Source organism: Pongo abelii, chromosome 1, assembly GCF_028885655.2.
Source record: "Pongo abelii isolate AG06213 chromosome 1, NHGRI_mPonAbe1-v2.0_pri, whole genome shotgun sequence".
Classification (NCBI taxonomy): domain Eukaryota; kingdom Metazoa; phylum Chordata; class Mammalia; order Primates; family Hominidae; genus Pongo; species Pongo abelii.
The window spans coordinates 11,100,606-11,124,013 of NC_071985.2; the positions used below are offsets into that span (position 1 = coordinate 11,100,606).

Consider the following 23,408-nt stretch of genomic DNA (forward strand, 5'->3'; position numbering starts at 1 on the left):
TGCCGTCCATTTTCAGTATTTTTCTCTCCACCTTCTTCAATTTTTAACTTGAGCTACATGCTAGTCTAGAATCTTTGAAGATTTATTTTTAAAAAATACTCTTCATAAGCCAATTAAGATGATGGAATTTTGAAAACATTTATCTCCCACTCATATAAACCCACACAATAGAAAAAAAAGTTTCATTACTTACATGGAAAGATTCTGACATAAGGTGGAAAGTTTACACAGATACCCTTTTTTTCTTTGAGACGGAGTCTCACTCTGTCACCCAGGCTGGAGTGCAGTGGCGCCATCTCGGCTCACTGCAAGCTCCGCCTCCAGAGTTCTCAAGTAGCTGGGACTACAGGCGCCCGCCACCATGCCCGGCTAATTTAAAAAAAAAAAAAAAAATTATTTTTAGTGGAGGCGGGGTTTCACCGTGTTAGCCCGTCTCAGCTTCCCAAAGTGCTGGGATTATAGGTGTGAGCCACCGCGCGCGGCCACAGATACCCTTTTTTTTTTTTTAAACTTTCCTCAGTTTCAGAATATAAATGATCTGTACATCACGGTTCATGCTGAAAGTTGAAATTCAGCTTAACAATTCACCATTTTCAAAGCACAGTTCATATGTAGGTTCTGTTTTCATTAGGTATTTGCAATAGATTGAGGTTGGGACTGAGAAGCTGTTGATTATAAGAAAGAGGTAAAGCTAGAATTCTATAATATTAATGGTGACACAGCAGTTATTGGTTTTTGGTGGATTATAATGTGTGAGACTCTGTGCTAGTGCTTTATACACATGATTTTATTTTCACAAGATCCCTGTGTGATAGGATTTTATTTTTTCTGACATTTTATATCAGGGAAACAGCCTTAGAGAGGGTCAGCAATGTGCCCAAGATCCTACATGATATCAAGTAGTAGAATTGTTACCTGGTGTAATGCCTACGTGACTTAGCTGAATTTCTACCCTGCCCTAACTCTGCTTATCTTTAAGAAATAGGACAACTGCGGTAAGACATTCCCTTTGTAACCAGACCAGGAGAGACTGGTTAGAAGCAAGATGGCTGACCCAACAACTTTAAAAAGACCTTAGACTTTGTTATGATTTCATTTCCATGCTAAATGACATTCGCACCAGCACCATGACAGTTCACAGTTGCCATAATAATGAGTGGAAGAAGTCTTAACAAGACAAAAAGAAAGACAACACTGGTTCTGAGAACTTCACTGCCCATTTTCAGAAAAGACAGACATTCCTCCTTTTGCTGTTAACGTCCAACTTCTTTGTTAGAGAAACCTTACATTTTAACCCTCTCACCTTTGCTAGTTGAGAAGTTGATCTGTGAGCCACGCTTCCACTTCTCAATTCCATGGCCATCAAATAAAGCCTGCACTGCTTGATACTCACTTGAGGTTTTGTGTATTGGCTTCATGACACCAGACAGGAAAGAATACCACCTTTGGGGAAAAGTTGACTCAGGCAGTAACAGAACAAGGAATCCACCATGAATGCCTCTAAAATGTAAAAATGTAAGACACACACTGTGTTTAAGGGCTGCACACCTTCTAATTGGTAGACCATCCCCAAACCTCTTGACTATAAAATAATATCAATGGTTACATAAGATACATTGGCTTCTCTTTAAAAAGATATCATTGCTGTCAGAAAAGGGAAACAGGTAAGATGTTTGTTTCTAATATAAATCGAAGGACCTGGGCCATGCTTGAAAAAACTGAAAGAAGTTCTGGAAGTGGGGTAGGTGTTCAGTAGATTTAATAACTCTGAGAACAAACAGAATAATCCATATAAATGTCCAGTCCAGCATCCAAGTGAAAGAACTACAGGCCTGAAGGGATGGAGTTCCAGAAAATAGAGCTGAAAAGAAAGCTCAAATGCACACAAGCGGAAGCAGGCAGGGCCAGGACTTCATGCACTGAAGTTGCATAAAGTGGCACAGAGAACAGTTAAGAGGCAAGGATACATGATGCATTCAGAAGTGAGATTTAAAATGATGGAGAAGCAAGGCAGTTACTGACGTCTGCAGCCTGCTGCAAGGCAGGGCTTGAGCTGATTAGCTTGGGCCTGCCTGGTTTTCCTCCAGGAAGTTGGTTTGCTGATGTGGGAGACCAATGGAAGCAGTTGAGTGGAATGAAGTAGGTTAGGATAGTTGTGAGCGCCAAGAGCCATAGAGGCAACCAGAGCTTCCAATCCCACTTCTGCCTCTGATAGACTATGCCACATTGAATTTTTCATTTCCTTGTCTGTAGAAATTGCCAGGATAATATTATATAATAATAATAATAGGGTTGTATGTGGATTAAATGGCATACTTCATGTAAATAACCTTTTTCATGTATCATGTATATTAAGTCTTTATGAAAAACTATTAATACAGAAACATTTGAAGTTTCCATTTGAGAAGGCCATCGTAACTGTAGGGTTATAGTTCTGGCTGATAATAGTTTATCTAAAAATATAGTTTTATCTGAGCAAGAAGAAAAGGAGAGGGAGAGTAAAGCAGAAAAGAAAAAAGGGGCCAGGCACAGTGGCTCATGCCTGTAATCCCAGCAGTTTCGGAGGTTTAAGTGGGAAGATGGCTTGAGGCCAGAAGTTCGAGACCAGCCTGGGCAACATAGTATGACCCCCCATCTCTACAAAAAAATTGATAATAAAAAATTAGCCAGGAGCAGTGGTTCACACCTGTAATCCTAGCTTTTTGGGAGGTGGAAGCAGGAGAATCACTTGAGCCCAGGAGTTCAGAGCTGCAGTGAGCTATGATTGCACCACTGAACACCAGCCTGGGCAATAGGGCAAAACACTTTCTCTTAAAGAAGAAAAAAGGCTGCAATTAATATGACAGTATCTATTTCTCTCAATACTGCTAAAATCTCTCTAACCCAGACTTTCTTGCAGAAGCATCTAAGTGCTTGGCGGGAGAGCAATGTCTACCTAGAGTAATACGGTAATGCAGCACAGTAAGGGATACTGAGTCTCTAATCACAGCTGTCTCCTTCCACTGTGTATTTGTCCGTTTTTACACTGCTATAAAGAATACTACCAGAGACTGGGTAGTTTACAAAGGAAAGAGGTTTAATTGACTCACAGTTCCACATGGCTGAGGAGGCCTCGGGAAACTTACAATCATGGTGGGAGGAGAAGGAGGTACGTCTTACACGGCAGCAGGCAAGGGAGACCATGTGAAGGAGGAACTGTTAAACACTTGTAAAATCATCAGATCTCTTGAGAATTCACTCACTATTACGAGAACTGCATGGGGGAAATCATTCTCGTGATCCAATCACCTCCCATCACGTCCCTCCATCAACATTTGAGGATTATAATTCGAGATGAGACTTGGGTGGGGACACAGAGCCAAACCATATCACACTGCATCCTGCAGAAGCAATCATGTGAATTTGCAATAAACATAATCACAAACATTACTCCAGACTTGCAAAACTGTTGATGCTACTGCCATAAAAGCATACCCAGAGTCCTGCTCCCAGGCACTTAGGTCCCAGATAAGCTGTCAATTTGAGGTAGGAGCTCAAAGAGTAGGCCACTTGGCTTTGGCTTTTATCCCTTTTGACTCTTCACAGACTGTCTCTTTATTCCTGAACAAGCCCTGGCCTGATGCCTTAGTCTCTTTCCTAGCCTGAACCTCAATGGCAGCCCTGATGTGTAGCTCGCCTGACACTTCCAGCCCCAAGCATCACTGTTGCTAGTTTCTGCTGCTGACGGTGGTTGCTGCTGCCCAGAGAAGCAGCACAAGGGTGAGAAGCAAGCAGTATGGAAAAAAAACCCCAATGTATTGTTTCCATCAGATCACTCCTAGGCAGCTCTAAACAACTATCGTTCTTACTGTTTTATCTTTCTTCCATGTTGAGGCTTTTCTGTTCTAATGGCTCAATACTACGGAAAAGAGAAATTGCCAGAAATACTCTAGTTGAACTAATATTTGCTTTGTGTTCGTCACTGTGAGTCAGAGCAGGGACCTCTCTTCGGGGACTGTCCACCCACCCCACCCCCAACCTCTGCACGCATGGAAATAAGGGAAAAAAGATCTTGAGTTCTTTCAAGGGAAATTCCAGGCACCTAGCTAGCACTGAGAGGTAAATGAGCAACTTGATACGGAAGAAGGTACTAGTAGGTTGAAACAATAGCAAAGAAAGTTAAAGTCATGAGATGTTTAATTTCTTATAGAAACTAAAGATAACATCTTAACATATGTCCCTGAATTTTTCAGAAACCCAGACCCCCACCAATCAGATCCACTGGCTGGCACATAGACCTCAGATAAGGGGGAACTGAGGACTGAACTCTGTCTTTTTTGCTCTAAATTTCTTCCTCAGGGGCCCGGATGTAGTCACATCCATGGGCCAGAGGTAACAGTCTTTTCTGCTGACCCCAAATTTTAAACACAGCTTCTCTTCCTTAACCAGTTTCAAATCAGAAAATCTATGCATCTACCTATGACCTGTAAGCTTCTGCCTCAAGACACACCTCTTTAGGTCAAACCAGTGTATAACCTTCAGGTACTGATTTATAATTTTGCCTGTAACTTCTGCTTTCCTGAATTTTATTCCTGCCTTTAAAAATCCTTACTTGCAAGGCATGGGGGAGGTCAGGTCTTAAGCACGAGCTTCCCAATTTTTCTTGCTTGGTGCCCTGAAAATAAATGCCCTCCTTTCTCCTGCTGCAAACTGCACTGTGGATGTCTGGCCTCACTGTGCTGCGCAAGTGGTCCCCAGTTGGATTTGGTAACAGTTGATCAAAACACCTCATTTACTCACTCCCCCTCACAATAACTCTATGCATTAAAGATGTAAAGACTTACTCAAGGTCTCAGAGCTAGTTCGTGGTGGAGTGTAGATTATACTTTATCTCTTTTCTGTTTCTTCTGGTAATATGGTTCCTCATATTACCAGCCAACATCTTCTCTACATAAACAGTTTTTTAGAATCCATGCTCTCACAAAAAGCATGTGTGTATGTTCCATGTCCCAACTTGGAAATGGCCATTGTTTGGAAACACAAAGCCAGTTTTTTCTTCAGCTAGAGTTTGGGTTGTCTGGGAACTCTGTGGCAGCGTCTCAGATATAAATACTGTTTATGCTTATTTAAAGCTCCAGAAAGAAAGAGAAATAGAAAATTATTTCATTCTATTCTCAGCATAAATGACCTAAGGGACCAACTCTCTAGGATCTAAAGCTGTCAAAAAATGAAACCAAATGCCTTTTCTTCTTGCAGCAAAAACTCTTTAAGATGGTATGTAGAGGAGACGCTATAGTCAGCAATGATATTGTTTTACAGTGTTCCGCTAAAGTCAATAGGCTTTTATCCCCAGACTATCTTAGCCAAAGATGTAACATTCTTTTTGAGACAAAGCCTCAGAAACCTGACTTGAGTGCTTGCCTGTAGCTGCTCATTCCTGACTATAAAGCAACTTTTCTGCAAAAGCAGGAAGGAAATAGGCCAGTAAGCTTAAACCATGGCACCTTCAGCAAAGTGTCACAGGAAATTTAGAATCCCTGATTATGAATTTATTAGTGGAAAACCAGAAGTAAGAAAGTTGTAAGCTCTATCACTATACTCTGTGTAATATATATTCTCTTAGTATTTAAATGTGCTTTTTGCAATTTTGAGACTCCATCTTAAAAAAAAAAAAAAAAAAAAAAAAAAGAATGACTGATCACCATTTCTGAAAAAGTGAAAAAGTAGATGTTCTAAATTTCACTCACACAGAAAACGGTACCCAGTCATCACCTCTAAAAACATAGGGCTTGTTTTAATCATAACTCTACCTTTTCCAAATATTAGGATTCCTCCTTAATAGCCATAAGCTCCCTAAGTCATTAGGCTAACAAAATTTGTAAATTTGTAAATTTACATTATACCAGTTCACATTTGATTACAGACTATATTACTGTATTGTCTGTTTTCTTCTTTGAGGATATTTATGACTTTTCTTTTATGGGTTGCTCCTCATAGTGTTGGGCACTAAGGGCTCTTAATAAGTAAGTGTGATTCACAGTCTGAAGATTTTGATCTTTACTTCCTTAAATCCCATAAATTAAGACAGCTATCTGTTTCTGACCATAGAAGTTTGCTGTCTCTGTCTCCAATTCTTAGCCAAATAGACTACTAAATAACTACATTTTGCTTTAAATGAGACACGCTATTGAACCAGGGCTTCCCACCACTAACCTGAAGTTCATGTATTTCAGTCAGGCCTGCAATTGCTAGCAAATACTGTTTATATGTACTTACATGCAGCTTTTTCGGGATCCTTAGATTTCATCAAGTCTCAAAAGGTTTTAGGTAGAAGATTAACAATACTCTGTGAGCCTTAGAACATCCTGTAAAGTTTTTTTAATCAAAAAATTATATATATTAGCATTACACATATATATATTTTATATATATACATAAATATACATCATATATATACATAAATATATATCCGTGTGTGTGTGTGTGTGTATATATATATATATATATATATATATATATGTCACCCAGGCCGAAGTGCAGTGGCATGATCATGGCTCACTGCAGCCTCAAACTCCTGGGCTCAAACAATTCTTCCAGCTGGGACTACAGGTGCATACCACCGGGCCAGCTACTTTTTAATTTTTTTATAGAGACAAGGTCTTGCTATGTTGCCCAGGCTGGTCTTGAACTCCTGGCCACAAGTGATCCTCCCGTGTTGGCCTCTCAAAGTGTTGAAATTATAGGCATGAGCTCCTGTGCCCAGCCTTTGTCAATCAATCTTTATACTGTTTCTTCTGCCCTCTGATTTGTGATATCCTATATTGCAGCACTTTTATAACTCATGGTCCATTTTCCAAGGTTGTCCTGGACAATAGAGTACTCAAGGAGCAAACATTGCTCAATGTCAGCAAATAATCTTCATTCTAGTCTTCTTATTTCACTTAAGAATGAGCCCAGGCACGGTGGCTCAAGCCTGTAATCTCAGCACTTTGGGAGGCCAAGGCGGGCAGATCACGTGGTCAGGAGATTGAGACCATCCTGGCTAAGATGGTGAAACCCCCATCTCTACTAAAAAAAAATAAAAATAAATTAGCCGGGCATGGTGGCGTGCACCTGTAGTCCCAGCTACTCAGGAGGCTGAGGCAGGAGAATGGCGTGAACCCGGGAGGTGGAGCTTGCAGTGAGCCGAGATAGCACCACTGCACTCCAGCCTGGGCGACAGAGCGAGACTCCGTCTCAAAAAAAAAAAAAAAAAAAAGAATGACTGATCACCATTTCTGAAAAAGTGAAAAAGTAGATGTTCTAAATTTCACTCACACAGAAAACGGTACCCAGTCATCACCTCTAAAAACATAGGGCTTGTTTTAATCATAATTCTACCTTTTCCAAATATTAGGATTCCTCCTTAATAGCCATAACCTCCCTAAGTCATTAGGCTAACAAAACTCAGTAAGGTTCATGGAATCTTGATATTTTACTAGTGATGTTGCCAGTATGCTAACATGAAAAAAGTAAGCTTTCCACCATCACGGTTGCAGAAAAGCCTCTCTCCACAAGTAAACAACTGGCACAGTGATTTCCAGTTGTGCATATTGCTCACAGCTTGGTAAGACTTCTAAGAACATTTATAAAGGAGCCAAAGAAAGGAACCTACATATATGATCTTTGCTTCCTACTTGGAGAATTGTGCCTCAGAGGTCTTATCCTGGAATTTCTAAAATTCCCAGAACTGATCAACTTATTTAAATCTTCCTTCAGGATCAAGTCTCCCAAAATCTGGATGCTAGATATATCACTCTGATGGACGTGTCTTCCATGAGGATAAGTAGGAATATCTAGTTCTGTACCATCCAATATGGTAGCCATTGGCTACATGTGGCTACTGGGCACTTGAACGTGGCTAGTTTGAACTGAGGTGTGCTGTGAGTCTAGAAATCATACCAGATTTGGAAGATCATGGGAAAAGAATGTAAAAAAAAATTTAAAAGCTTTATGTTAATTACATGTTGGAATTATAATATTTTGGATATACTGAGTTAAATAAATTACATTATTAAGATTAATTTCACCTGTTTCTTTTAGCCTTTGTTTATGCAACTAATAGCAAATTTAAAAATACATATGTGACTCAAGTCATATTTCTGTTAGACAGTACTGACTACACTATTGTAGATTCTACATAGCGAAATGGCAAAGGTAGACACTTCAAGTTCTCTCTGTAAACTATGCCTCAACCTCGGCACAGAAAGAAAACTAAAAGCATGCTGAGATATAAGGGAAATTCAAGATGCCACCAAGAATGCAGAATGTTAGAAAGCAAAATAAAAGAGGAATATAAACCAAACTAATAAAATGCAATAGAGAAAAAGAAACCCCATCCCAAGCCCCTAGCTACATGTAATAAATGCAACTACGTAAGTTCTAGAAGAAAACATGGATGAATTTTTTATATAATCTAAGAGTAACGCAAAGTTTTCTAATTATAACAAAAGATACAAATAAAAAAAGAAATGATTGATAAATTGCTTATATAAACATGTTTAAATACTTTGGCACAAAACAAAAAAAATAAGCACAGTTAAAAGACAAATGACACACTGGAATAAAGTGTTTGCAACATATATGACCAACAAACATCTAATATCCCTAAAATACAAATAATGACATTTAAAATTAAGAGAATACAGAAGATACTTTTTAAAATTTTTGGAATATAACATTTATTTTATTTTATTTAACTTTTAAGTTCAAGGATACAAGTGCAGGTTTAAGCCACTTTCTATAGAAAAATGGAAAACAGACTAGAAAAAATGTTCAAATTATTTTATAGTATGAGAAATGGAAATTAAAATTATACAGAGGTATCATTCTTCACTAATAGGCAAAAACTCAAAATCATAACAATATCCTCTGTTGTCAAAAGGTAGAGAACCAAGCACTTGATGGGTTGCTGAATGGAGCTGCAGAACAAAACTTCCTTTGTGGAGGGGAACCGGTCCATATGTGACAAAGGTGCTTTCACATTCAGCCTTGGACACTTATTTATTTTGGTGCTGAAATTGTTCCTGATTTCCAACTGACAACCAGTTGGAACTCATTCAAACTTGCTCCAGTGTCTTTTTGTCATGCTCCTATCACTTTTGGAGCACTTTCTTACTTTCTATCACAAGATATTCAGGTTACCTCATATCTTTCCTGTTCCAGGTCCAAAGTTAGGCATTTCCCCAAGGAGACCTTGTTATTCCTCTAAGAATTTGCACTGAAAATATACCTTCAACAACACAAAATACATATGAAGAAGGCCATTCATTACAGAAGTATCTGTAATTTTAAAATACTGGAAACTACCGAAGTTAACAAACAGAAGAACTGTAAAACTATATAGCTGTAAAAAAAAGAGTAAGAAATATCTCCATGAAATGACGAGTGATTTCCAGGATACACAGGATATCATTAAAGGGAAAACAACAGAGATATCTGTGAAATGGGAATGGCTATAGATCTTGGACAAAGAGATGGTTATCTCAGCTGAAATCTAGTTGATATATCAAAGACCAGATCCACCTGCTTTCCCATCCTGCCACAGCCATCACAACCTAACCTAGGGCCAGGTACACCTATAATCCCAGCACTTTGGGAGGCTGAGCCAGAAGGGTTACTTGAGGCCAGGAGTTTGAGAACAGGCTAATCTCATAGCAAAACCCCATCCCTACAAAAATTTTAAAAAGCAACGAGGCACAGTAGTGTGCTCCTGTAGTCCCAACTACTTGGGAGGCTGAGATGGGAGGATCGCTTGAGCCAAGGAAGCTGAGACTTCGGTGAGCCATGAAAGGGCCACTGCACTCCAGCCTGGGTAACAAAGTGGGATCCTGACTCAAAACAAAAACAAAAACAAAAACAAAAACACAAAAAACAAAAACAAACCTTAACCTTAGCCATAGGAGACCGAAGCAGTAGGCTCACTTGAGCCCAGGGGCTCAAGTCCAGCCTGGAAAACAGAAAAAACCCCTCTCTAAAACAAAAAAAAACAAAAAAAAAAAAGAAAGAAAGGAAGAAAAAGAAAACCACCTAGCCCACACCTGACAAAATACAAAACATAAGTCCCCTGAAGCTTAACTTAGAACCCAGATCTATTGAGATTAAAGTCAGTCATCTTGGCAGAATGGGGTCTTAAAATAAAAACTAAGTTGAATATTCATGTTAATAATTTGAATGTTAAAATAAAATTGTCTAAGAGAATTTCTGAGTTTGTCGACCTGATAGAATGTATTATTTACATTTAATAAGTAGTATCTCCCTCTGAACTTGACTCTCTGAAAACATATTTTAATAATTTGAATGATTTTACCTAGGATATGCACAGCATTAAAGAGTTTCTCCCTTCAAAGGGGGGAATATGTCTGCTGAAAAAAATTGGAATATATCAAAACACATCCATCCTGAAAACAACCCAAAAGCAATTAAGTTCACCTTTAACTTTAGCTCATTTGATGCATGAAAGAACTGCAAGAAAAGTTCCATGGCCAGCAAAGCCCCACTAGCTGGACCTCTCATTTCTACAATCCAATAGCGCCATATGCTTCCTCCTGTGAATGGAATTTTTATTTTCTCTGCCTCTTAAAATGACCTGGAAGCCAAAAAATTTCCTATGAGATGATGTAAGACAACCACTCTGCCTGGATCACGCAGTAATTACACCTTCCTATTCTCAGCTTCTCTGCCTGCTCTTCTCTTCACTCAAAAAGTGCAATGCTTGACAGATGCAAAGCAGTTATGCCTCCCTGCGTGCCTCCCTCCAGCGAAGCTCCTGGGAGGACACGCTGCGAGGACACCCTGAAAGTGATTGAATGTCCTCTCTGAAGACAAGGGCTTCCTCAGCAGTCACAGTGAGCTTGCTGTCACACCCTGGATTACAAAGTATGAATCCTCTATTCTCTGAAAAGTTAATGCTTCTGAACTACCACCCTGATCATAATAATATAACTTTTTAAAAAGTGTTTTACAGTTCAATAAATCACTTTTATATGTCATCTCATTTCTCCTCACAGTTTAGTGTCCTCATGAGAAAATAAATTGACTAAAACCAATGGCAGGTAACTAGTAAAGGGACACTCAAAGCTTAACCTTCCTGTGTCCTGCCTGGTGTTATTCCACCACAACATAAATGTAAGCACGTGGTGTGACGGTTAATTTCATATGCCAATTTTGACTGGCCATGGGGTGATTAGATGTTTGGTGTTTAGATGCTAGGCGATTAGATGCTAGGTGTTTCTGTGAGGCTGTTTTTGGATGAGATAAACATTTCCATCAACAGACTGAGTAAAGCACATGTGGACGGGCTTCATCCAAACAGGTGAAGGCCTGAATAGAACGAAAAGGCTGACTCTGCCTCAGATAAGGGGGGACTCCACCTGCCTCAATACTGGGACATCATTTTTTTTCTGCCTTCCTACTTGAGCTGAGACATGAGCTTTTCCTGGGTCTCAAGCCTGCCAGCCTTTGGGCTAGAATTTACAGTATGAGCTCTCTTGCTTCTCAGGCCTTTGGATTTGAACTGGAAAAGTATCATTGGCTTTCCTGGGTCTCCAGCTTGCTAACTAACCCTACAGATCTTGGGACTTACCAGCCCCCATAATCACATGAGGCTCTTCCTTATAATAAATCTCTTTCTCTTTATATGTATGTGTATACATATATACACATACATATATATATACACATACATACATACATATATATATACACACACACATACACACACACACATATATATAAAATTGTGAGTGTGTGTGTGTGTGTGTATAAATGGTTTTGTTTCCCTGGAGATCCCTGACTAATACACATGGGGACATAGTTTGGAAAGCTGTAACCAAATAGGTTTCCCTTCTTTGGATGCTGTAGCTCCTTATCCATGGCCTTCCCTATTTCTGTGCCTCATGGGGAATTGCTAGCCCGCTGTCTCTAGCTGATTGGAGGGCGACCACTGTGCCTTGTCAGTGTTCATGAAGCCTATGCTCCACCTAGAGTCAACTGCTAACCTTACCTTCAGGTAGGAAAGATTCCAACATGCCCTGCTTTGGCTTCTAATTTCTTGAATTACGCATTTGTATTAGCCTACAGAACTCACATCATCTTGTAAACTTCTTTGTTTTGTTTGTTTTTGTGTGTGTGTTTTTCTTTTTCCTTAGATGGAATGTCACTTTATCACCCAGGCTGGAGTACAGTGGCACGATCTCAGCTCACTGCAACCTCCGCCTCCCGGGTTCAAGTGATTCTCCTGCCTCAGCCTCCTGAGTAGCTGGGACTACAGGCACCCACCACCATGCCCGGCTAATTTTTGTATTTTTAGTAGAGACAGGCTATCCCTATGTTGGCCAGGCTGGTCTCAAACTCCCGACCTCAAGTGATCCTCCCACCTCAGCCTTCCAAAGTGCTGGGATTACAGGTGTGAGTCACTGTAATCCTGGCCATTATTTGGCCTTACATTTTAGTTTTCCCTTCATAAGAGCAAACACCAAAACATCATATAGTGGTGAAAAACTACAGAGCTTGAGAAACCTACTTTTAATATCAACTTCCCTCACATACCAGTTATTTGAACTTGGTAAAATGCCTCTAGTTGAGATTCAATTTCCTCCCATGTGTAATAGTGTTAAGTATGTCTCCTTTGCAGAATTGTTTTGAAAATTAAATGGAAACAACTAAAGTAAAAAGCCTGGAATACAAAAGAAACCAAATGAACACTGGTTCCTTTCCTTTCTCCATAGTAGTTTTGAGCACGTTTCAGGTAAATTGCTTGCTTTGGAGATATTTAATAGCTATAACTATTTTTAAATTAAATTTTAACAGCACGTTGAGTTTGAAAATTGAAAAACAGAAAAGTTGACTAATAGGTTATTTTTGTCAGTGTTACCATTTCGTGTTATACTACTCTTGTGTCTTAAAGGCAAATTAGAAAGAACAACTTACAGTTTGTTTTTATCTTATGCCCTACTTATCATTAAGAGTTCTTTTGTTTATTGTTGTAACTTGATACAGATTTCAGTGGTAATCAAGTTCAATGAGTATTGTTTTTCATTTTCTTGGTGTATAAAACAATATGCTCTGTCTGTATTGTTAAAGTTAAAATTAATTCTCATCATTTACTTCCACTTCTGAGATCTTGGCTAGAATCAGGGTGAAAATATTCCTTTTTTTATGAAGAGATTACAGTTTATAGGAGACATATATAGAAAGAGTTCATAAAATTAAAAAAAAAAATCTGTGAGACAGGAATTGTAGTTGGGAGTTTTTGTGGTAGGGAAGTCATAGTCAGGAACATACAGCCATACCCACAAATACTGAAGGATTTTTTTCCTTTCTCATTCAACGGGATATAACTATATTTATCAAAAAATGTTAGTGATGCTTTGTTATTTTAAATCAGTATTATTTGATCAATACACACAGTTACTTCCATTTTCCATTGCTTTCCCAATAAAATGTCTTAGGATCTCCTTGCCACCAGAGAGATGCATGTGGAGGGGTGCTCAGAGAACGTACTTGATTATTTCTGAAGCCTTGCCAGCTAGAAGGAAATGAGTTATTCTTAAATTGCCAACATTTGCTTCCAGGAGTATAAAGGTGAACACTGGATTTTCCAGGGTTGAGTACAGATACTTTCTGTTCTGAGAAGGATTCCTTGACAGAGCTGTCCTGGCCACTGAGAAGTAAGTCAAGTGTGGAAACACTGTCCACGAGGGAGCCCCAGGCACTTGTGAATGAGTCCAAATGCAAATGTTTCAACTAATTAATGATGCAAATTATGCAAATATCCCATTAATGGCTTGAATAGATTTCTGCAGAAAATGTATTTGTATGTTAAGGTATTTTTCCACCCATTTCTATTTATGAGGAACAGAAAGAGAGAAGGAAAGGAGGAATTAAACGAGAAGGATCTCTCTGAGTAGTAATAGATCCCAGCAACTTGGTGACAGAGAAGAGTAAGAAGCATGGCCTTTGGGCTTTAGGGATGTCTGTGTCCAACAGAACAATTCCTTACCAATTAGGTAATGAATCCTCTAATGCTATTCCTAAATTCCATTCAGTCTGCCTTGACATGGCTGATGTGGAATAAAGACAAAGGACCTCTGTCTGCCTGCCAGAAGTAGAAACCAGGGTAAAGTGACTCAATGAACAGTAGCTTACTCTTTCATGTAAAAACAAGAGTGGTAGGCAGTAAGGCATTGTCAGCACAAATCTACCAGGCCATCAGGGACAAAGGTTGTTTCTATCTTTCTGTTCTGCCATGCTCAATCCTTGGCTTCCGCCCTCACATTTGCCCCATAGTCACAGGATGGCTGCTGGCATTCTAGACATCAAGTATCCATCCTAAGTAAGAAGAGGAAAAGCAATTAGCAAAAAGAGAAAGCCTCCCAAGAGAGTTAATTGCCTTTTATATATTTCCCCACCATCCCCACTCAAGGAATTCTACTTACACTTCATTGACCACCCTAGCTACCAGGTGTGGGCTGGGAGAGCTAAGAAATATATTGTTTTCCCAAATCAGTCTTCTGTTAAAAAGGAAGAATGGAGGCTGGATATTGGGTGCGCAACAGTTTCTTCCCGGCTTGTGCAGCTTCCTCTGAGCATGAAGGAATAAAGATAGAAGCTCAAGATAGTCTCAGAGCTCAGGGAGCAAATAGGACAGGGTATTTCCCATGAAGCCAGCAAGCCCTCAGACTTCTCCAAGCCTATGAAGCTGAAAGCAGAAGAAACATTTAGAATGGGATGACCAGGCAAGTATTCCTTTTTCACAGTCCAGAGCAGCAAAGAAGCTCAGAGTTTCCTATGTGAGTGAGGGCAGATTAGCTGCAAGTTCTGAATGCCTCCTGCCCCCTGCCCACTATTTCCCCATAGGATCAACGTTACTGTCCTCAATGATTTGGCACCAACTCTAGTCTTGCACTGTGTTTAATCTGTGGTTCAGAAAATGCCCCACATGAGCAGTTTTGGAAATTATTCAACACATGACGTGAACTCAATCTCTGTCACATATTCAGGCGTTCAACAAATATAACTTCCTTCCCTTTTTTAAATTACAAACTCCATTCTATCAGAGTGGATGCAGTTAATTGCAATCAATGTGTGTATTCTCTTTGCCTCAAGTTAGCCTCTAAGATCCAACAGGAAGATATGCAAGCACAGGAGTATTTACAATAAAACATGCCCTTTAATCAGGACAATTTAAAAATGCTAAGTAAAGACAAGGGAAGAGTGCCTGATCCATCTTTAGAAGGTCAGGAAAGACCATAGCAGCCATTAGTTTTAATTTTATACTAATCTTCAGTATTCCTTTCACCTATAACTATCTGAATCTATGATCTCACAACCCCCAATGCACAAACATTTTAGTCTAAATTCTAGAAATTTAGACCAAATTATTTTTTCTTTCTTTAGCTGAACAATTTTTCACGGTTGGGTTGCATTACTTAAGAAAAAGGTTACTCTACACATGGACACAGGGAGGGGAACAACACACACCGCCCGGAGGCTGTCAGGGGGTGAGGGACAAGGGGAGAGAGAGGGAGCATTAGGACAAATACCTAATGCATGCAGGGCTTAAAACCTAGGTGACGGGTTGATGGGTGCAACGAACCACCATGGCATATGTATACCTATGTAACAAACCTGTACATTCTGCACATGTATCCCGGAACTTAAAGTAAAATAAAATAAAATAAAGAAAAAGGTTACTCTAAATGTGTCCTATGGCAGTGTCACCAGGCTCTGACTGATATCCTGCAGATAAGCTTTGGCTTGCAGGGTGGCTTTTACAAGCACAGCTCCAATAATGTCTTATGCTTATTTAGTGCTTTTTTTGGTTTCGACATTGCTGATCACACTCTGTTCACATAAAAACCACGTTAAGGTAGCAAGAAAAATGCCTTTCACTCTATTATACAGTTCTGCTAAATGCAACAAACATAGGTTGATTAAGAAATTTATCCAAGGCCAAAACATATGTAATTGGTAACATATTCTGATTATCAAGTATTTTAATAAAGTCAGAGACCTGTAGAAATGTATGGTAGCAATATAGCGTGGCAGTTCATAGCCAGTACCCTGGAGTCAGAATGCCTGGGCTGATGACTCAGTGCTACCATTTATGACCTGCGTGACTTTGGGCAAGTTACTTAACCTCTCTGTGGTTCAGTTTCCCCATCTGTGAAATAAGGATGATAACAGTACCTTCTCTATAGGGTTGTGTCTTCAGGATTAAATAAATGTGTATCTGTACATTAGTGTCTGCCAGAAAGTAAATGCTTGTCAACTAAAAGAGTCAAACTCTGCAAGATATTTGAAGAGATTTATTCTGAGCCAAATATGAGTGACCATGACCCATGACATAGCTGTCAGGAGGTCCTGAGAACATGTGCCTAAGTGGTTGAGGTGCAGCTTGGTTTTATACATTTTAGAGAGACATGAAATTTCAATCCAATACATTTAAGAGGCGGGACAAATCAGAGCGGAGGCGGGCATGGGGCTGCGGTTGTTGGGGGGCTTCCAGCTTACAGGTAGATTTAAAAATGTTCTGGTTGACAATTGATTGAGTTTCTCTAAAGACTTGGGATCAATAGAAAGAAATGTCTGGGTTAAGATAAAGGACTGTGGAGACCAAAGCTCTTTACAGAAGAAGCTTTCAGGTAGCAGGCTTCAGAGAGAATAGGTTAACACGTTTCTTATCAGACTTCAAGTCTGTATTGATGTTAATGCCAGAGAGGTATATGAGTCATGTAAGACCCCCACTTCCCATCATGGCCTGAACCAGTCTTTCAGTTTACATTTTAAGAGTGCCCTGGTTGGGCCGGGTGCAGTGGCTCATGCTTGTAATCCCAACACTTTGGGAGGCCGAGGCGGGTGGATCACAAGGTCAGGAGATCGAGACCATCCTGGCTAACACGGAGAAACCCCGTCTCTACTAAAAATACAAAAAATTAGCCGGGCATAGCGGCGTGCACCTGTACTCCCAGCTACTCGGGAGGCTGAGGCAGGATGATGGCGTGAACCCGGGAGGCAGAGCTTGCAGTGAGCCGAGATCGCGCCACTGCACTCCAGCCTGGGCGACAGAGCGAGACTCTGTCTCAAAAAAAACAAAAAAAAAACAACAACAAAAAAACCCAGAGTGCCCTGGTTGAGGAGGAAGTCCATGCAGGTGGTTGGGGGAACCTTAGAATTTTATTTTTGTTTTACATACTATATACATATTTGCTATTTATTATGAATTTGTATTGAGTATAACAAATTTCACTTATTTTACTTTTTCCTTTATCTCCCTCTACAAGTATGCTAGAAAGTAGTTGGTTATAACCTATTGGCTTATTTTGTTGCCTAACTCCCTTTATATTCTAAGAAATAGATTTTCTCAAGATACCTTAAAGTAATAGAGGCTTTATAGATGAATACTCAGGGATGTAAGGAAACAAGAAACCTTCCCGTAAGTTGGATTACCTGGTGTCATGCAGAACAGGAAACCCATTGAGGACAGCAGAGGCCAAGGACCCTCAAACCGTGTTCCCTACAGAAACAATTAGTTCCACCATCCCCACGGCCCATGGTTTCTATACATGGGCTCCTATTTCTGGCTGAAACTAGGATTGCTTCAACTTGGCTCTTCTAAACTGCTACATTTTCTTGGGTCTCACACTGCAAATTCCAAAGAATAGAGAGAAGATTTAGCTTATCAGTCACTATCCAGCATAGAGAATTCTGCTGACAAATTTCTCTCACCAAATATCCTCATGTTTCATTTTTGTATGGCTACTCCAGGACAGACCCAGGTCCCTAATCCAAACAATGGTGGCCACGGTATCCAGATTATGTCACAAAGCATAGCACATTTTGAGGAAAGAAATCCTCCTGCAGCTGCTTTTATGAGAGGAGAGCTGTGTACCTGGCAGACATTTTAAGATATCACTGTTCCCACATACTGTTACTAAACATTGTTCTTTTGTTTTGGTTTGTTTTGTTTTTTACCTATTTGCAAATCTGTTCTAATGGAATGACTCCTTAAGTCAAAATATAAAAGACTCTAAGAATTGCCATTTGAAAGGCCTTAACACGTCTTGAGATAAAGCAACACGTTAACAAAGAGAAACTCCACAGTGGGCTTCTCTGAAGAACAATGCCAGGGGATTCATCTTTTAGATCTCACTTCTGTTAAGGATCCTGTACTGCAATTGTTCAGTCTTTATGTCCAACCTTTAAAGGCACAGGATAGATGTTACAGCATATCACTTTCTTTTTACAGACTGAAAAATATTCTCAAAAAAATTTCTTTCATGGAAAAAGAGGTCTTTTCTTTCTGGAGTGAAAAACACTACTTGCATTGTGAGAGCCTTCGTCTTAAAACAACATGAGGCAGGAAATATAGAGAAATTAATTTCTTTTTAGCTGTTCAAAATTGGAACACTTTTAATATTCTGGGGCTATCAAAGATGCCCTTACCTTTACATTTAAATCTTGACCAATAAAAAAAAAAAACACATTGCTAGTATTTAACAGACCCTGAGTGATTTTGTCAAAATATTAATCTACTTTGCTACCAATTTTGGGAACGCATTTTACAAAACATAACTCTTTCTTCCATCCTTAGAAGCCAAACCACAGAGATTGAAGACTCACCACCCCGTCCTACCCTTCAACAGAGACTAAAATGACCTTTTTCCACTATGGGGAATTACATCATGAGTTTGGACAGCTCGCCAAAAAAACCCTCCTTTAAAATATTTAGATTTTTCATGGATGACCATTCTTGGTACACACAAAAAAGGAAGGAAACCAATTCCAAAATTCACGTACCCATTGAAGAGGTTCACCTTTGTATTAGCCAAGACTTTTAGCTGGAAGTGACAGAACCAAATCAACTAAAACACAGCTTAAGAAAATAAAATGTATTTAATAGAAGGAAATCGGGTTATCTCATATAACCAAAGGGATACTTCAGCATCTAAATGGGACAGACAGATGTCTCATGGTGGCTGAAAGTAGGGTCTGGCAGGCCACCAGGACACTACATATATGTTCATTTACCTGCACTTACTGTCTCCGCTTTTCTTGGCTTCTAGACTTTGTTCTCTCCCTTACAAAGGAGGAAAACATGGCCTCAAACAAAGCATTCCACTTCCACCACTACCACCAGCACACATCCCTTTCCTAATCCCATCCAAAGACTCCTGGTTCAGTTGCCCACCATCAGCCAATGAGCTATAGGCAAAATCAGGACATGCATCTATTTCTGGGCCAATCCACTGTGGTTAGGGGATTAAAGCATGTCAAAACATGGTAATCCCCAAAACATTGGAGAGAGAAGATGTTTCCTAGAATACATTAGGTGTTCAGAAGATGAGAGTGTACTGAGCAGACAAAGCGGATTTCTGCTCCAACCTCAAAAATAAAAGACCTCAAGGCTCAATGTGAAACCAGTTTGACTCTTGGTGTTAACAATTCACTGTGGGGATTAGGAGAAACAATTTGTTCTCTCCACTTGGTGCTACAATAAGCATTCTTCTTTTTGTTGCCAAGAACTAAAAGATGCCCACCAAGAAAACAAATGTGTGGAATAAATTTTTAATAATATCGAATAAAATTGTGTATTTTCCTCTAAGCCAATAAAAAATACTATACCAAATGCCTATAAACACTAACATATTACTGTCATTTTAAAATATCAAGCAACTGTTCAAATTCGTATACCACCCTTGGTTGTCTTGCATGTCTCTGGTATCCTCACCAGCTTAACCAGTTACTTAAACATTAGAAACCTCAATTTACCAGTAGAGTTCATGGTTATATAAGGATTTTAACCTCTGTTTATTTCTCCCAGCTCCAACATCTCTACCTGCTCCTTCGTGGTAAGAACTAGGAAAATCAGAAAGTGTTTCTCTATGGTTTTTGTTCTTTGTAAAAAACAAGATGGGCCACTTTGGATTCTTCTCAAAAAAAGAAAAGACAAGAGTTCTAATCTTTACAATAAACAGCATACCATTGGAAGGGAAATTGATTCCCAGTTTTTAAAAAGTAAGACACATAAAACTCAGATGCCATAGTGACCAATAGTTTGTAAGCCTAAATAAACAAACATTTATCTCTTGAATCTCAAATAGGTTTAATCTAACTTGGTTTTCATATATTGTTGCATTATTTTGGTTTTTTTGGAAAAAAGGTATAGAGGAAAAAAATAAATCTTTTTGATCATACTAAAATATACTTAAGATAAAATTTACCACTTTATTTCTAAGTACATGTTTTAGTGGTATTAAGCACATTCACAACATCATGCAGCCATCGTCACTATCTATCTCAGAAAGAGAAAGAAATCTCACATCTAGTAAAATCTTACCCTTTCCCAAAAGACTGTTTTCCAATATTGTAGTTAGTGGAAGGAAATAATGGTTTTTTTTTCTCAAACACTTTAAGGCCAGTTCCAGACAGGGTCATTCTCCTACCCTTCTCCAAATTATTACTTGGCACCAGACATAAAAATGCATTCTGATCAGCTGCCCCATCTTTATGTTGGAAATCACATTGCCTACTTTTTGAAAGCTCCAAATACTTTAAGGGATACATGCATTCTCTCGCTTCAGATTTCCACCAATACATGACAGTTAATTACAACTTTATGTTGGCTCTGACAGGCTGCACTGTTGAGCAGGTTCCCACACAAAGTATTGATGGGAAAAGAAATGGTGCAAAGGCATCAATTACAAGGATAGATGATGCCCTCTTCATGCAGTAAGGAATTAACTTCTGAATCCTAAATGGCACTCAATGCAGAACTGTGAGCAATAACAAAGAGATAATTGATCCATCTTTCCTCTGCATTTTAAAACATACATAATTGTTTCTTGGTTGACTGGATTTAGCAATCTCTCCTGTCAAGTAAATATCCAAGCTGTCTTTTAGAAATTAAACCAAAGAAATTAACATCCCTCAAAGCTTTTACTGTAATGCATTTCACACTCAGTAGCCCATAGATTTAACCTGCTCGGGTGATGACAATATCTTAGCCAATAGTGCTTACTAGAAATAATGTATTATAACTATTATCATGCCAGTATACTAAAAGGTATATTGTGTAAACTCATTTCAGTTTTCCCCTAGAATGTAATGAGAAAATGACATGATAATCTTTATAAAAATATTATCCTGTTTGCCATCCTGACCTCCAGTTCCTGATAAAACAAAATAACATTCAAAGTCACAGAAATAATTACAGAGATTAAATAGCTGGGTAAAATGAGAGTAGGAAGGATAATTTTTTTTCTATGCTTTTGTTTTCTGGCTGGAGGCTTGAGTCTTCTTCTTAAGCCAAAATGTTGCCTCCAACTAAAGCAAGTGTGTACCCAAATGCTGATTATGATCAGCATTTTAACATTCTAGCATCATCCCAGTTGCTTTTGTTACTTTCACAAACAGGCAGCTGAAGCTATTACAGCCTTGGATTTCAACAAGGTGAACTTGCAGAAACAATAGGAAATAATTTGCATGATTGTGCATGGATTTCCCCAGGAACACAGCATCCCACAGAAAAGAAGTACTCAGAAAAACGCCATTTTTGTTTAAAACTTGGGAGTTTTCTTTTTTATCACCACAAAGATGCATTTTTAGGATTATTCACCCATCATAAGTCTCATAGAACTACAGAACACTGGAGTTAGAATGTTATGCAGGTCAGCTCTAAACCCTTCATTTACTGGTGAGAAAATGGAGACCCAGAGATGAAGACTGACCTAACTAGGTCACATCCAGCAAGAATGAGAATAGCAGAACCCGAATAATTATATGAGTTACTTCCAAAGCACCATTCCTCCATATCACCACGTCGAGTCCCAGGTTTGCACTGCATTTCCTTGAGTCCCAGCCTTCAGGTTGGGTCAGTGCTAATTAAGCTAGTGTGAGGTGAGTTAAAATCATCAGCCAGCCTCACTCACAGCCCCCCATCATTCTGACCCAATTACACAGCACAGTGGGACTAAAGAGAGACTTGAAGGGTGGAGCTAATGGTGAAAGTGAGCCCAGGAACAGGTTTGTGGCAGCTGGGGAGTCTCAGACCCAAGGGCTTGGGCATCCTAATCTGGGTTCAAAGGCTGGTTCTTTCATAAATAAGCATTGCTTAATTTCACTGGCTTTCGATCATTCATATATATGTAATAATATATATGAATGTATATATGTTACATGAATATAAATATGAATATACATATGAGTTGCACTTTATATGAATATATACATGTGACTATATATATTTGGCCTGGCATGGTACTGAACATCTTCATTTTCTGCCCTGGGATTCTCCTGACACCACAGACATGGAGAAGAAGCTCTAGAACTGCACGAATGTGAAGCTCAGAAGTGAGGGGAGTAACCCCACCCACGGGCAACCTTCAATTTCCAGGAAATGGGAGCCGAGCAGGGCGAGTGCTCCTCCTCACATCCTCTGGCAGACAATTCCAGGAGGTATTCTGAGGCTTCAAGGAGTCCTGGTAGAATTTAGCTTTCATTGCCTGCAAATTCAGTAACAGCCCTCACATGGGTTTTTCCTCTTTCCTGCTCTCACTCTCTCCTGCTCCTCACTCCTACACCTTGGGCTTCTCTGTTTCCCACATAAACCACCTGCACACAAGTTCTTTCCTCAGACCAAGTTTTCAGGGCAACTCAGACTGAGACAACCTTTTCCTAGCTGTGTGATCCTGAGAAAATTACTCATATTCTCGCAAATTCCATTTCTCCCTTTCAAAGTGACAATAATAGTACATTCACAGAACTTTTGTAAGGAACAAAGAAGGCTCTGTGTACAAATGGACCTAACCCTGCCTGGAGCAGCTCTTTCTGCGGTGGCCCCATCTTGATTATGCCATGGTTCCATTTGCTTAGGACAAACACCTCAGAGTCATCCCTCAGCTGTCTCTCACTCACATACTGCACATCCAATTTTGCAGCAAATCTGCAAGGTCTTAACCTTCAAAATAAGTCCAAACACCACCTCTTCTCACCATCCCCATGGCTACCAGCCCCAGTGTAAGGTCACATCATCCCACTGCCTACATTACTGTAATAGCTCCAAAGTGGTCCCCCTGGCCCTACCCTTGTTTTCCTAAATATTTTCCCTTCAAAACAGCAGCTATTTTTGAGCATAAGCCATACAGTTAACTCCTCTACCCCAAAGACTCCTCTGATTCCCTCCTCTATCCCATTCAGAGTGTCAGCCCAAGTCTTCCCGATGGCTTATACGGCACCACAGGACCTGACTCCTTGTCACCTCTCAAACATTCACCTCTGTCTTCCTGCTCCACTGTCCTTCCATGTGGCCTCATCCGTGTACTTCATTTACGCTCCTACCTCAGCCCATACAGACTATTCCCTCTGCATAAAAAGTTCATCCACTGCAG

At 39.6% G+C, this 23,408-nt stretch overlaps 2 long non-coding RNA genes across 2 annotated transcripts in view; both read right to left on the reverse strand.

The window, feature by feature from the left end:
* LOC134761474 (uncharacterized) overlaps positions 1-23,408 on the reverse strand; it is a 261,901-nt gene that overhangs the window by 68,720 nt on the left and 169,773 nt on the right. The gene's annotated exons all lie outside the window — the stretch shown is intronic.
* Positions 14,152-17,790, reverse strand: LOC129060774 (uncharacterized). Its single transcript, XR_008527676.1, has 4 exons — positions 17,749-17,790; positions 17,470-17,664; positions 14,457-14,719; positions 14,152-14,349 (listed from the first exon to the last, which is right to left on the reverse strand). It is a non-coding gene; the product is annotated as an uncharacterized LOC129060774 (long non-coding RNA).